This window comes from Myotis yumanensis, unplaced genomic scaffold, assembly GCF_028538775.1.
Source record: "Myotis yumanensis isolate MYYU_CA2020_CCGP unplaced genomic scaffold, mMyoYum1.0.hap1 SCAF_11, whole genome shotgun sequence".
Lineage (NCBI taxonomy): Eukaryota > Metazoa > Chordata > Mammalia > Chiroptera > Vespertilionidae > Myotis > Myotis yumanensis.
Window position 1 is genome coordinate 69177053 of NW_027223762.1, and position 16754 is coordinate 69193806.

General features: G+C 43.8%; 1 protein-coding gene across 4 annotated transcripts in view; it reads right to left on the bottom strand.

The window, feature by feature from the left end:
• The window catches only part of UXS1 (UDP-glucuronate decarboxylase 1), a 112892-nt gene that overhangs the window by 49521 nt on the left and 46617 nt on the right, over nt 1-16754 (bottom strand). The window contains exon 1 of one of the 4 annotated variants that reach the window (XM_070429853.1): nt 4682-4706. The exons of the other annotated variants lie outside the window; for them this stretch is intronic. The gene's annotated coding sequence lies outside the window, so the exon portion shown is untranslated. Of the gene's footprint in view, nt 1-4681; nt 4707-16754 lie in introns of those variants that run through there. 4 annotated transcript variants of the gene reach the window in all.

Genomic DNA, 16754 nt, shown 5'->3' on the forward strand with positions numbered 1-16754 from the left:
CCAGGAAAAATACAACCAGACCAAGCTCCAATGATTTCCACCACTAAGTCAGGCTCCTGCTTGACTTTATCACCAAAACCTTAACTCAGGCTCATCTGTCACCTGACTTACTCACCAACCTGAAGAACAGAACCATGTATCTATAATAATAAAAGGGTAATATGCTAATTAGACCAGACATCATTCTGGACGTTTTTACGGATGAAGCTGGGCCGGAGGGAAGCCTGGGTCCCAGTGCCTGCCGGTGGCCAGAGCGAAGCCCAGGTCCTGGGTGCCAGAGGGAAGCCGGTGCTGGGAGCCAGAGAAAAGAAGGCCTGCTCTTGCATCGGGCCTCTAGTTTTATAATAACCAGTAAGGCAGAGCCAACAGGCAAATTCTTAACCTGTGCACCTATTTTAAAGGTAATTCTGACTGCCCAAGAAGCATAAGTTACTGGTAAATTCCTTATATATTCACACTTGTGCTTCTCCTTCCAGTTTAAAAAACACAGAGTCTGCATAGGAAGATATGAACTTACCTCCTCCTCCCAGCTACACATGGAACAATTTGCTCTGAAAACTAGCTGAACAGCTCCTTCAGGACAAGGATAAAACGGTAGCAGAAGCAGAATACTTGGTCTCACTAAAAAGCCCACCCAGGCATAGTGAACCATGGCCAGGAGAGAGCTCACAAATACAGAGCTTCTCCCTGATGCCCCACATCAAGCACCCCAACCCTTGGACTCTGCCTGGGAGACATGAGCCCCCAAAACATTTGGCTTTGAAACACAACAGGGTTTGTGTCCAGGAGAGCCATAGGATGTAAGTAACAGAGATTCACTCTTAAAGGGCTTGTGCTGCCCAAGTTGGTTTGGCTCAGTGGATAGAGCATCAGCCGCAGACTAAAGGGTTCCGGGTTCAATTCCAGTCAAGGGCATATGGGTTGCAGGCTCGATTCCAGGCCCCGGTCAAGGCTCGTGCAGGAGACAATTAGGGCTCTCTCCTCTCCGGGAAGAAAAGGCACTGGCGAGAGGCACTTTTGCATTCTCCCTCCACCTTTATAGTGTTGGTGGGCACCATTTTTGCACTCTGCCTCTAACCTGCTAACGCCAATGGGCATGCCTGGCACCTGTACCACTCCAATAGCCCCAACAAAGTTAAGTGGCCCCAAGTAGCCCACACAAGGGAACTCCCCAGGCACCTGGCCCGTGTGGCCAGGATGAATTGTGTTTCTGGGCCCCATGGATCTGAAACAATTAGAGACAGTTCTTGGCAAACTATGACCCCTCCAGGGTACAGCACAGACAGCAGACTGAAACACCCAAGTCTTCCTTTGAAAAAGGCCTATTTACTCGTCCTCAGCTTCAGCCTGAGTGGCAGGCTTTCGGTGGATGACTCATCCTGGGGCTAAGGAAGGGTTCCTCACAGAACATGGGCCAAGGGAAGCCATCTTTGCGCTCTCCCCTGGACTAGCTACAGCTTGCCAGGACCTGCCAAAAAAGAGCTCAAACACTTGTCTGAGCCCTGAATTTTTGCATCTATTGCCAAGGAGAAAACCCATAACTCCCGTGGATCTGGAAGTCGGCAGGGTTTGCCACTGCAGTCCCACAGGACTGTGTATGTTTGCATACTGTAAAAGCTGCTACCTGAGGGTCTAGACTCCAATCAGCCTGAAAGCAGGTGCTGACTGAGATCCCACTCTCTGCAACACCACAGGTCTCGGCACCCCTTCAACGAGCCCCGACCAAGAATAAACCAGAATAAACCAGAATGCTTAGACAATCACCAGGTTCAAGAGGCAACCGAGTGTCAGGGAAAGGCTAAGCAATAAGGTTCATCTCCTGCCTGTGGCCACCCTTCAGGACTGGCAGACAGACAGCTGTTTCACCTAACACACAGAAACAAACAGAGAGTTAAGCAAACGAGGAAACAAAGGAATGCGTTCCAAATGAAACAATAAAACACCAGGAAAGAAAACATAATAAAACAAAGGTAAATAATTTACCTGATTAAATTTTTAAGTGATGATCATAAAGATGCTAACCAAACTCAGGAGAAAAATTTATGAACACAGCACAAACATCAACAACGAGAAAATATAAGTACCAAACAGATGTCATAGAGCTGAAGAATAAAATACTAAACTGAAAAATACAGTAGGGGGTACAATAGTAGATTAGAAGAAGCAGGAAAAAGAGAACCAGTGATCCAGAAAGACAGAGCAGTAGACCTCATCACAAAAGAGCAGCAAAAAGAAAAAAAAATTAAAAATGGAAGATGACTTAAGGGACCTATAAGAAAATAACAAGTGAAATAACATTCATATTATAGGGGTCCCTGTAGGAGAAAAGAGAAAGGGTCAGAAAAGTTATTTGAAGAAATAATGGCTGAAAACTTCCCCAAACTTGAGAAGCAAACAGATAACCAGATCCAGAAAGTCAGGGAATTTGAAACAAAATGAACCCAAACAGACCAAAAGGACATATAAAATGTCTAAAGTTGATGACGTTAGGAAAATCTTAAAAGCGGGAAGAGAAAAAAAAATGTATTAAGTGTAAAGGAGTTCCTATAAGACTATTAGCAGATTTCTCAGCAAAAACTTTGTAGGCCAGAAGGGAATGACATGATAAATTCAAAGCATTGAGAGGAAAAATACCCTTCTAATCAAGAAAACACTACCTGGCAACTTTACCATTCAGAACTGGAGAGATAGGATTCCAAACAAACAAAAGCTAAAGGTCATCAAAACTAACCAGTCTTATAAGAAATGCAAATTTTAAGCTGAAAAGAAAGGGCACTAATCACTAATATGAACACAGAGTAAAAATCTCTGATAAAAGTATATTATGAAGATAGTATATTATAAAGCTAATATGAAGGTCAATTGAGAAGATTCATAAAAATAACTAGCACTGTAACAGTTAAATAATACACAAACTAAAGATGTAAAATGTAACATCAAAAACAAAATGTGAGAGGGGTAAAAGTGTAGAGATTTAGAATGAATTCAAACTTAATTTCCTAGCCAACTTGAAAGACTGTTAAGGCGCACACACACACACACACACACACACACACACACACACATATGCTGTTATACATAAGGCAGGCAGAGGCAGGTGGAGGTGGATCTCAGAATGCCTTAGGTCTTTTGCTGACCTACTCCCAGGCCCAATGCTGATAAAAGCTAGCCTTATTGTGAAACTAATCCTTTCCATGCACATTCAGGTTAAGCAAAGGCAGCCACAAACTAAATCGTTTGTAGCTCCAAAAACATTGCCCACAACCAGTCATAGGCAGCATCTGATATTGGCCTTCACTACAGTCCCTCCCAAGAGGCTCCAGAACCAAAACACCCAGTGGCCAGCTTCAGACGTCAGCCCAGGATCCAATTATCTTCACAAGTGACACATCCAAAGGGAAATCTCTGCAGATACCAGACCCTTCTAAGGTGAATTCTGCTTCATGTAACCAGTACCTGCACAGCAGGTCATACACTGTGGTTGAGGTTGATCTTCACAGTCAGCCAGACACAGGGCTGACACCATACATGAATAAGCCAATAACAATCAACACTCTTTTGCAACAGGAGAGCCCACATAACCCACACAAGGGACATTCCTGTAGCACTCAGATCAGGTGATCAAGGAAACTGCACTACTAGTACCACAGGACACATACTAAGGCCATTCTCCAAAGACTAAAATATAGAAACAAATACAAAGATGCAGCCCAAATGGGGAGACAAAGAAGCATGCCACAAATGAAAGAACAGGAGAAATCCCCAAGAAAAGACTAAATGAAATTTAGGTAAGCAATTTATCAGGATAGAGTATAAAAAAAAACGGTTATAAGGATGTTCTAGGAACTTAGTGAGACCTTCAAGGAACGTAGTAGGAATGACAACAACATGCAAAGAGGACATAGAAACCATAAAAAAGAACCAGTCAGAAATGAAGAATACAATATATGAAATGAAGAATACACTGGAAGGAATAAACATAAAATTGGATGAGGTGGACAAATGAATCAGTGATTTGAAAAACCAAGTAGAAAAGCTACCCAATCAGAGCAACAACAACAAAATTTTTTTAATGAAAATAGTTTAAAGAACCTTAGGGACAAAATGAAGTGTATCAACATTCACATCATGGTGGTAGAGAAAGGAGAAGAGAGAGAGCAAAGAATTGAGAACCTATTAGAAGAAATAATGACAAACTTCTCTAACTTGGTGAAGGAAAAAGACACACAAGACCAGGAAGCACACACAATCCCAAACAAGATGAACCCAAGGAGGCCCACACCAAATACATCGTAATTAAAATAGCAAGGTTAAAGACAAAGAAATAATCTAAAAAGTAGCAACACAATGAAAATTAGATACCTAAAAAGGAGCTCCCATAATACTTTTACCTCATTTCTGAATAGAAACATTTCAGGCCAGAAGGGAGTGGGATGAAATATTCAGTGCTGAAAAGGAAGGACTTTCAACAAAGACTACTTTACCCAATAAAACTATAATTTAAAATTGAAGAAGACTTAAAGACCTTCTCAGACAAATGAAATCTAAATGAGTTTGTTAAGATCAACCTAGCATTATAAGAAAGGTTAAAGGGCCAATAAAGACAATGAAAAAAAGGAAAAAGCAAAAACAAAAAGCTAAGGAACATAGTTAAATAAATAAAATGGCAATAAATACATACCTATTAATAATCACTGTAAATAGTGTAAATTCTTCAATCAAAAGGCATAGGATAGCTGAAAGGATAAGAAAAAAAACATATATATGCTGTCTAAAAGAGACCCACTTGAGAATGAAAGAAATGCACAGACTAAAAGCACAGGGGTGGAAAAAGATATTTCATGCAAATGGAAAGGGGGAAAATATTGGGGATAGTGATAATTATGTGACAAAATAGACTTTATTTTTTAATTATGGTTTTATTGATTTCAGAGAAATAGCAACACCAATAAGAAAGAAAAATCAATTGGCTGCCTCCAGCATGCCCCCTATTGGTGATTGAGCCTGCAATCCAGGATTGTGCCCTGACCATGAATTAAACCGGCAATCTCCGGGTGCATGGGACAATGCTCAACCAACTGAGCCACACTGGCCGGGCTGACAAAATAGACTTTAAACAAAGGCTATAGTAAGAAACAAAGGAGGACATTACATAATGATAAAAGAAGCAATCCAACAAGAGAATATAATCCTTATAAACATTTATACACTCAACGTAGGAACATTGAAATATGTAAAGCCAACCATGGTGGACATAAAAGAAGATATTGACAACATTACAGTTATAATAGGGGACTTTATCACCCCCAATGACATCAATGGAGAGATCTTCCGGACAGAAAATCAACAAGGAAATGGCAGCTTTAAATGACACAATAGATCAGATGGATTTATTGATATCTTCAGAGCATTGCACCCCAAAGCAGAATAACATACATTCTTTTCTAAGAACACATGTCCTTTCTAGCACAGACCGCATGTTAGGACACAAAACAAGTGCCAGTAAATTTAAGAATATTGAAATCATATCAGCCATCTTCTCTGACCATAAGAGTATGAAACTAGAAATCAATCACAATGAAAAACTGAAAACTGGAGACCAAGATGGCGGCGTAGGTAAACACCGGAGACCGCTGCCGCAAACAACCATTTCAAAAATACAACTAAAAGACTGAACGGACATCACCCAGAACCACAGGAAGGCTGGCTGAAGAGAGACTCTACAACTAGAAGGAAAGAGAACAGCAAATCGAGGCTCAGAGGCGGCGCAGTGTGGAAAATACAAAGGTACCGAGGTGCGCGTGCAAAGCGGGCTGGTGGCTGAGGGCGCGGTTGTCGTTTTCTGTCGGGAGTGAGTCTCAGACTCTGGGCTCCAGATCCGGGCGAGTCTCTAGGGACCCAGACTCAAACGGGAGAAGCGGGATTATCCGGCATCAGTTGGAACCTGAGGGCAGCTTTCTCTCCGAGGTTTGCAGCGGCTGCCGGGGTTCTGAGAAGCAGAGCCTCTGGGAACGGGACTGCCATAACTGCTCCCTCCGCCCGCCCTGTTGATCCCGCCCCGCCCAAACCCTGCGCACAGCCATTTGCCGATCGCCTCAGGCAAAGGCTGGATTAGCGCCTCCCCAGAAGGCAGACGTTTTCCATACAGCTGATTCCTATAGCCAGTCGGCCTGGGGGTTAAATCCCTCTAGTGTTAACTACAACAATTAAGGCTTGGCTAGAACAAGACTGCGCACAGAGACCACAAGGGGGTGCACCAAGAAAGCATAAAAGATGCGGAGACAAAAAAACATGACAGAAATGGAGGATATGGAGCTAAGAATCGCAATTTTGAGGGCTTGCCATAAATTTGTGCAGAGCCTCACGAAAACTAATGAGACCCTCGATGCTACGATAAAGAAATTAGAAAGTAAGCATACACGGACTGAAATAAAGAATATTATACCCAATAGCAGACCAGAGGAGTACAATAATCAAACCAAAGATTCGACAAAAAACACCCAATTGGAAAAGCAAAATGAAAAAAGAATCCGAAAGTGTGAAGATAGTGTAAGGAGCCTCTGGGACAGCTTTAAGCGGTCTAATATCAGAATTATTGGAGTGCCAGAAGATGAGAGACAGCAAGATATTGAAAACCTATTTCAAGAAATAATGGCAGAAAACTTCCCCCATCTGGAGAAAGAAATGGACTTACAGGTCCAAGAAGCGCAGAGAACCCCAAACAAAAGGAATCCAAAGAGGACCACACCAAGACACATCATCATTAAAATGCCAAGAGCAAAAGACAAAGAGAAAATCTTAAAAGCAGCAAGAGAAAGAGGCTCAATTACCTACAAGGGAATACCCATACGACTGTCAGCTGATTTCTCAACAGAAACTTTGCAGGCCAGAAGGGAATGGCAAGAAATTTTCAAAGTGCTGAATACCAAGAACCTACAACCAAGATTACTTTATCCAGCAAAGCTATCATTCAGAATTGAAGGTCAGATAAAGAGCTTCACAGATAAGGAAAAGCTAAAGGAGTTCATCACCGCCAAACCAGTATTATATGAAATGCTGAAAGGTATCCTTTAAGAAGAGGAAGAAGAAGAAAAAGGTAAAGATACAAATTATGAACAACAAACATGCATCTATCAACAAATGAATCTAAGAATCAAGTGAATAAATAACCTGATATACAGAATGAACTGGTGATTATAATAGAATCAGGGACATAGAAAGGGAATAGACTGACTATTCTTGGGGGGAAAAGGGGTGTGGGAGATGCGGGAAGTGACTGGACAAAAATCATGCACCTATGGATGAACACAGTGGGTGGGGAGTGAGGGTGGAGGGTGGGGTGGGAGCTGGAAGGAGGGGAGTTATGGGGGGAAAAAAGAGGAACAAATGTAATAATCTGAACAATAAAGATTTAATAAAAAAAAAATTAAAAAATTAAAAAAAAAAAAAAAGAAAAACTGAAAACTCACAAAGGCATGGAGGCTAACTAACATGTTATTAAACCAAGAATGGGTGAACAACTAGATAAAAAAGAAATCCAAAGATACGTTGAAACAAATGAAAATAAAAAAACAACCCCAAATCAATCAGACAACGTGAAAGCAATCCTGAGAGGGAAATTCATAGCATTTCAGGCCTACCTCAAGAAATAAGAAAAATCTCAAAGGAACAATCTAACTTTACACTTCAAGGAACTAGAAAAACAACAAACAAAGCACAAAATGAGTAGAAGAAGAAATAAAAAAGATGAGAGCAGAAATAAAAAAGAGTCTAAAATAGCAATATAAAATATCAATGAAATCAAGAGCTGCAAAAAAGGAGGAACTCTTACCCTTTAAGACAGCATGGACAGACCTGGAGATTATTATACTACGCAAAATAAGCCAGTCAGAGAAAGACAACTACCATATGATTTCACTCATATGTGAATTCTAATGAACAAAATAAACTAACACACCAAATAGAAAGAGATTCATAGAGAATAGACTGTAAGCTGTCAGACATGAGGAGGGTTGAGGAGCTAGGTGAAATATGTACAGAGATTAAGCAGGGGAAAAAATAACATAAAAACTTATAGTCCTGGCCGGTGTGGCTCAGATGGTTGAGCATCTTCCTATACACAAAAAGGTCACCAGTTCGATTCCCAGTCAGGGCACATGCCCAAGTTGCTGGTTTGTTCCCAGTCAAGTGCATATGGAAGGTAACTGATAAATGTTTCTCTCTTTCTCCTATCTTCTACCTCTAAAAAAAATAATAATAATAAAATTTTTTTTCAAAAACAAAACTCATACTCACAGACAACATTATTGTGATTACCAGAGATAAAGGATTGCTATGGGAGGAGATAGGAGAGGGTATTGAGGAGGCTAAACGGTGTTGGAAGATTTGACCTGGGCAGTGATCATACAATATAATATACAGATAACATCCTATCTAAAAATAGACAAAGATGGTAATTGACCATACCTTCACTACACCTCCCATGGGCTAATCAGCACGATATGCAAATTAGCCGCCAACAAAGATGGCGGCTAATTTGCATACTGCAGGCAGGGCGGGACAGTGCAAGCCACCATCTGGGCCCCGTGTGCAGCCCCGCCGACAGCCGGGACCATATGGCCATCCGAGAGCAGGAAAGTGCAGCCCATAGGCAGCATCCAGCAGGGACTGCCCCGGGTTGCCGTGGCGATCCAGCCATCGGTGAGCAGGAAAGTGCGGCCTGTAGGCAGCACCCAGCAAAGCCTGCTCCTGGGTCACATGGGGATCCCAGAGTAGGAAAGTGCGGCCTGCAGGCAGCACCCAGGTAGGCCTGCTCCTGGGTTGCCATTGCGATCCCAGAGCAGGAAAGTGCAACCTGCAGAGAGCACCCCACCCTGGCCACAGCTCAGGGAGAATACAACATGCAGTAGAGGCCAGGAGCGGTGTGGCTGGGGGCAGGCTCCCAGCAGGCAGGCAGGCAGACACACACACACACACACACACACACACACACACACACACACGATGCCTGCTCCGAGCCTCTGCTGCCAGACTGTGGCCGTCAGTAGGACATCCACTGAGGGCTCCCGGACTGTGAGAGGGGTAGGCTGGGCTGAGGGAACCCCACCCCCAAGTGCACGAATTTCGTGCACTGGGCCTCTAGTATTATATAATTATACACTTGAAATCTATATATTTTCATTATCTAATGTTACCACAGTAAATTCCAAAATCTTTTTAATAATAATTTTTCTAACAGTCCAGGAACAGACCTGGCTGTTGTTGCTAAGTGGTTAGTGTTGGGCCATACACTGAAGAGTCACAGGTTCGATTCCTGGTCAAGAGCATGTACCTGGGTTGGAAGTTTGATCCCTGGCCTCAGTTAGTGCACATATGGCAGGCAATCAATCAATGTGTCTCTCTCACATTGACAATTCTCCCCCTGTACCCCCACCTTTCACTCTCTCTAAAAATTAACAGAAAAATATCCACTCTTCCTCTTGCCCTAAACAGGAGATGTCTTGTGAGGGCCCAAACAAGATGGCACTGGTCACCTCTTTGTTCTTTCTGTCTTTTCAGATGAGCTCCTCATCTACCATCAAGGTCAGCACACCCCCAGGTTGTATACTGAGGAACTGGGATTCATTTGATCCACAAACCCTTAAGAAAAAGTTTCTGGTCTTCTTTTGTACTCATCCGTGGCCTCAATATAAGCTTGCAGATGAAGAGACATGAACCCCAGTGGGAAGTATAATACATCTTGCAAATACATCTTGCCTGTAGGAGGGAAGGGAAGTGGTCTGAGGTTCCATATGTTCAGCCTTCTTTGCTTTAAGGGACAATCAGAAATTGCGGCAGCAGTGTAGAATTGATCCCTTGCTTTTGGCAGCACTAATCCAAAGCGATACCAGAGCATCAGAACCCCCTAGGGAGAGAGCGGAGCCTAGTGCTCCATCAAGTATATCTGAATTATCTTGTCCTCCGTGTCCGGGACCCCCGGGAGGACCAGTCCTGCCTAGACCAAATGAGACTCAGCCAACCCGGCCCAGAGCTACTCTCTGCCTCCTTCAGGCGGTGGCCCAGGGCGAGCTTGGACCCACTTAGGTCCAGGTACCACTTTCTCTACAAGACTTAAGACAAATTAAGATGGATTTGGGGAAATTTTTAGATGACCCTGACAAGTACATAGATGTTTTTCAGGAGTTAACACAAACCTTTGATTTGTCATGGAAGGACGTAATGCTTCTCCTAAGTCAGACTCTGTCAGGGTGAGAGAAACGGTCAGTCACAGAGGCAGCTCAGCAGTTTAGAGATGAATACTTGGCAAACGCTGCTGGGGCCTCCCGTGATCAGACTGACCATTACCCCACTGGCCAACAGACTGTCCCCTGGGAAGACCTAAATAGCTTGATAATGAGCTAGAATATTGGAATAGAAAATATTTTCATGCCTGTGTGATTCAAGCGTTAAGAAGGTACCACTCCAAACCCTTGAACTACTCTAAGTTGTCAACTATAGATCAAAGGAAGGATGAGAATCCCTTGGCCTTTATGGACAGACTCAGGGAGGCACAGACGAAGTACACTTCCATGTCCCCAGACTCTTTTGAGGGCCAACTTATTTTTAAAGACAAATTTGTTGTCCACAGATATTAGCAGGAAATTACAGACATTGGCAACAGGCCCTGATAGTACCTTAGAGAACCTCCAAAAAATCGCCACCTCAGTCTTTTACTACCGGGACTAAGAGGAGGCCGAGGAGAGGAAGGCCAAAGGCAAAGAGAAGACTGCAGACCTGGTTGTAGCGCTCCAAGAGGCTGTCATAAATCAGGGACTCGGGGGACGCAAGTCTCCCACAGTTACTTGTTACAACTGTGGCTAGTGAGGGCATGTCCAGAGAGACTGCCCGCAGGGAAGCAGCGAGCCACCCCCTAAGCCCTGTGCTACCTGCAAAGGGAACCACTGGAAGGTGGACTGTCCAAAGGGGCACAGGCCGCCATGGGCTGACCCGGCATCTCAGATGGTCCAGCTGCAGGACTGATGGGCCCTGGGGCCTTCCCACCTGGCTCTGACAGGGACTGTCATCTCCACCCTGAATCCCCAGGTAACCCTGACTGTTAAGGGCAAGGAAATTAGTTTCCTCCTCAACACTGGAGCCACCTTCTGTTTTCCTCTCCAACCCTGGCCTATCCTCATCCCATGTGACCGTTAAAGGCCTGTCTGGGGAGCCAGTAACTAGGCATTTCTCTCAGCCTTTGAGCTGTAACTAGGACAATTTGTTTTTCTCACATGCCTTCCTTATTTTACCAGAAATTCCGACTCCCTTATTGGGGCTAGACATCCTGGCCCGTTTGGGGACCACCATTTGCATGGCACCAAAATAAGTACTAGGTGTATGCGTTAATAATGTCGGATTTTGTAATCAAGAGAAACATCAAAAGTGCTTTATTCAAAGTAATGTCCATCGTTAGCTACATTTCCCCATCTTTTAGGTAATTTGTGGATACCGTCCCAATAGAACTTTTCTTGTTTTGAGGCAAATCATTCAGAGACCCAATTTTCCACTTCTTCGTATGTTTTCAAGTGCTGCTCAGGAAGTGTATGTGCCATCGATCGGAACAAATGGTAATCTGAAGGAGCAAGGTCTGGTGAATACAGTAGGTGGGTTAATACTTCACAGGCAAGATCTTTTAACGTGTCTTTAACTGGTTTTGAAGTATGTGATGGTGCGTCATCATGAAGCAAAATTACTTTGCCGTGTCTTCTGGAACATTCTGGTTGTTTCACGATCAAAGCATGGTTCAAATTGATTATTTGTTGTCGGTAGCGATCAGTATTAACAGTTTCACCTGGTTTTAGAAGCTCATAATACACCACACCTTCCTGAACCCACCAAACACAGGGCATTGCCTTCTTGCCGAAGCAATTTGAGCTTGCAGTTGATGTTGATGACTGACCTGGATCAACCCATGATTTTGTGCATTTGGGATTCTCAAAATAAATCCACTTTTCATCGCCAGTCACAATTCGATGCAAAAAAGACTTTCTTTCATGCCATTGAAGCAACATTTTACTGATGACTTTTCGGTTTTCCATTTGTCTTTCATTCAGCTGATGTGGCACCCATTTTCCTTCCTTTAAAATCTTTCCCATTGCTTGTAAACAATCAGAAATTGTTTGCTGAGCAAAGTTTAATCTTCCTGCGAGTTGTTTTTGAGTTTGACACACATCTTCATCCAATAATGCTTGTAATTGTTGGTCTTCAAACTTTTTCGATTGACCTGGATGTTGTCTTTCACATTGAAATCATCATTTTTAAAGCGTTTAAACCAGTGTTCACAAGTGATGGAGCATGTTCACCATAAGCTTCCCGAAATATTCAGCAGCACCTTTCTTCAAAATAAAGTAATGAATAATAACTTCCCACAAATGCTCTTTTTTTGGCATGAAATTCGACATTTTTTAGTGTAAAAATATCTATGATGTTAACACCTTCAGCAAATTTGACATATGAAGTTTTGAAGCTTGTTGTCAATACAACAAAATAGCATACATATCAAATCACATATATATCACCAATTGTGTAACTCCATCTATTGAAAAAAAACCCGCACAGCCTTAACCGGTTTGGCTCAGCGGATAGAGCGTCGGCCTGCGGACTCAAGGGTCCCAGGTTCAATTCCGGTCAAGGGCATGTACCTTGGTTGCGGGCACATCCCCAGTGGGGAGTTTGCAGGAGGCAACTGATCGATGTTTCTCTGTCATCGATGTTTCTAACTCTCTATCCCTCTGCCTTCCTCTCTATAAAAAATCAATAAAATATATATTTTTTAAAAAAAGAAGGAAAAAAACCTGCACAATTAACCAGTACACCTAGTACTCTGCCTATCATTAGTAGAGACTGAAATTGACCCCAAAGTGTGGGCAACACCAGGGAAAGTTGGCAGAATGGTTAGGGCAAACCGGCTCAGAGCACCGTAGGGATTCGGCTTCCTTTCCACATCAGAAACAATATCCTCTCAAGCCAGAGGCAAGGAATGGATTACAAGCGATCATAGACAATTTTAAGGCCCAAGGCCTGGTAAGACCTTGTAACAGCCCGTGCAACACTCCTATTCTGGGCATCCAAAAGTCCAATGGAAAATGGAGGCTTGTCCAAGAACTCCGACTCATTAATGAAGCAGTCATCCCTAGACATCCTGTGGCCCCAATTCCAGAGGATACTGAATGGTTCCAGTCCTAGACTGAAGGATGCCTTCTTTTGTATACCTTTGCATCCTGACTCCTAGTTTCTTTTTGCATTTGAAGATCCCTCAAGCCAATCTACCCAATTAACTTGGACTGTTTTGACCCAAGGTTTACAGATCGTCCCCTTGTTTGGTCAGGCCTTAGCTCAGGATTTATGCCAATCTGAGCATCCACAGACTAAAGTTATACAGTATGTCGGTGGCATTCTGTTATGTGGCCCCTCAGAGGAGATCTCTCAAGAAGGTACAAGAGCTTTGCTTAACTTCCTGGCAGAAAGAGCATATAAAGTCTCAAAGTCCAAGGCACACACACCTTTGCCAGACATCTGTAACATATCTGGGCTTGGTTTTAACCCTTTGCACTCCGCTGTCCCCTCTCAGGGGACATCGGAATTCTAGCATATCACTCGGATGTCCCCTCTCAGGGGACATTGCAGTTTATTAGTGATTACGGGGAATTGAGTTATTTCAACGCAACTTTTTGAGACATGCATGTTTCCCTGAAGTTTTATCTTGAAATGGCACAAGAAATTAAATCAAAATATTGTAAAATTACTAAGATATATACAAGAAATGTCAGCGGGTTTTGTGTCGGATTAAACAATAAACTACATATTCCCGATGTGGGGCAAAGAAAACGGGACTGCATTGTGTGTTCTAACAGGAAAACACCTGGTGGCAGGCGTCAAACCACTTATTACTGTCAAACATGCACTAATCAGCCTGCAATGCATATTGGGGAGTGTTACAAAACTTATCATACTGTACAAAATTATAAACAATAAAATATTGGTTTTTTTGCAAATATACATTCCTCAATGTCACCCAATTCATAGAAGTCCAATATCATTATAATACGTTACTTGGTTCCAAAATTATACTAAATAATACGAGGGTCTGTAAATGCACGTTTCCACCGCAAAGTAGCGTCGAATAGCTGGTAGCCAATGTCCAGAATGGTTCGGAGTGCAAAGGGTTAACAAAGAGAAGGAAGGCTCTGGGGGAAGGCAGGGCCAAGCCTATTTCTTCCTTCTTTCTGCCCCAAAACAACTCAGAGGCTTGGGGGCATTACTGGATTTTGTAGATTATGGATCCCAGATATGCAGGGCCTGCCTGTCCTCTAAATGAGATGATCAAAGAAGCACAGAAAGAGAATTTAACTCTTCTGGAGTGGGAGCCAGCAGCTGAATTGGCTTTTAAACTCAAGCAGGCCCTCCTTCAGACTCCAGCTCTGAGCCTTCCCACCAGCCAGGATTTCAATCTATACGTAACTGAGAGGGAGGCATGACCCTAAGGGTCTTATCTCAGCTCTGAGGCCCTGAACAGCAACCAGTGGGATACCTGAGTAAGGAATTAGACATCATAGCCAAGGGCTGGCCAGCTTGTCTCCGAACAGTAGCAGTGGTAGTCCTGCTGCTACCAGAAGCTATCAAATTAACACTGGAGGAGACTTAACTGTCTGCACCCCCATGTGTCTAACCTCTTAACCTCTAAGGGAGGACTTTGACTCTCAGACAGCCGTCTCCTCAGATACCAGGCACTTTTATTAGAGGGGCTGGGTGTCCAATTAAAAATGCCCCACACTGAATCCAGCCACCTTCCTTCCCGAGGATGGTGAAGACATAGGCATGACTGTGAGCAGATTATACTTTAGACTCATGCAGCAAGGAAGGACCTAAGAGAAACCCCCTTAGAGAACCCAGAGTTAATACTCTTTACAGATGGACACTCCTTTGTGGAGCAAGGGGTCGGGAAAGCAGGCTATGCAGTTGTAACCTTTGACATCACTATTGAAAGTCCACCCCTCTCTCCTGGGACTGGTGTCCTGTTGGCAGAGCTGACTGCCCTCACAAGAGCCTGAGGTAAGCCAAGGTCAGAGAGCAAACACTGACACAGACTCAAGTATGCAGATTTGGTTCTCATGCCCAGGAGGCTATTTGGGAGGAAAGACACTTCCTGACGGCCAAGGATCTCCCACTAAATACCATAAGGAGATCGACAGGCTACGATCAGCAGTCTCCCTTCCCCTAGAAAGGGCAGTCATACACTGCCAAGGACATCAGAAGGGCACGGACGAGGTTTCAGAAGGAAACAGGAAGCTGACCTAGCTGCCAAGGAACTACCAGGGAGCCAGAAACTGAGAACATGGGCAACCTTTAATGTGGGAGGACTCTCTTAGAGAATTAAAGCCCAATACACCCCAGCTGGAAAGGATGGGCCTTGCTCACACTCTCTGCATACCCCGGAATGGATACAAACTGAGGAAGGTAAACTACTCCTCCCCAAGGCAGTAGATGGAAAGTTATTCGAACCCTACACCAGGCCTTCCACCTGAGGAGTGATGAGACCCATCTCATATGCAGGACTCTCTGGAGAACTACCCAGTAGGTCATTAGGGCCTGTGAGATACACCAAAAAAATAATCCTTACAATAAAAAGTTTGTCCTTCCAGGAACTCAGAGGACAGGAAAATACCCTGGGAAAGACTGGCAGTTTGATGTGACCCATATGCCTAAATCAAAAGGGGATCAGTAACTCCTCGTTACTGGCAGGCACTCGCTAATTGGGTGGAAGCATTCCCTTTGCCGGACTGAGAAAGCACAAGAAGTAGTTAAAGCCCTTGTCTTGGTAATGGTTCCCCAATTTGGGTTGCCTAGGACCCTCCAAAGTGACAATGGCCCATCATTCAAAACAAGTGCCACCCAGCTGGTTTCAAAGGCTTTGGGGAGTCAATAGCATTTACATTGTGCTTGGAGACCACAGTCCTCAGGGAAGGTGGAGAAAGCTAATGATCTTAAAGAGACATCACAGAAAGCTCACCCAGGAGACTCACCTTCTCTGGCCCACAGTGCTCCCCATACATAGCATTACTCAGAATTAGAAACACTCCTCAAAACCTAGGCCTTAGTCCTTATGACAGTGGTTCTCAACCTGTGGGTCGCGATCCCTTTGGCGGTCGAACGACCCTTTCACAGGGGTCGCCTAAGACCATCCTGCATATCAGATATTTACATTATGATTCAATACAGTAGCAACATTAGTTATGAAGTAGCAATGAAAATAATTTTATGGTTGGGGTCACACCATGAGGAACTGTATTTAAAGGGCCAGAAGGTTGAGAACCACTGCCTTATGAGATGCGTTATGGCCGTCCATTCCTCACCAATGATCAGTTATTGGACAAGGAAACAGCTGCACAGGTACAGGTATTACTGCCCTGGCCAACTCTAAGCAGAAACTGGCATTTCCCGCTTCTCCCCTGGAGACTCGGTATTGGTGAAGTCTCTCCCTTCTCTCTCACCCACCCTCAGTCCTCTTTGGGAAGGGCCATATACACTGATGCTGTCTACACCCCAGCATTCAAGGTCAACAGAATTGACTCCTGGATTCACCACTCGAGAGTGAAAGTGTAGGCACTGGGTGAGACCGAGGAGGAAGGACCAGGAGGAAAATCTAGCAACACAGGATCAGGGTGACCAGTACTCCTGTGAGCCCCTTGAGGATTGAAACTTCTCTTCCGGAAGACCCC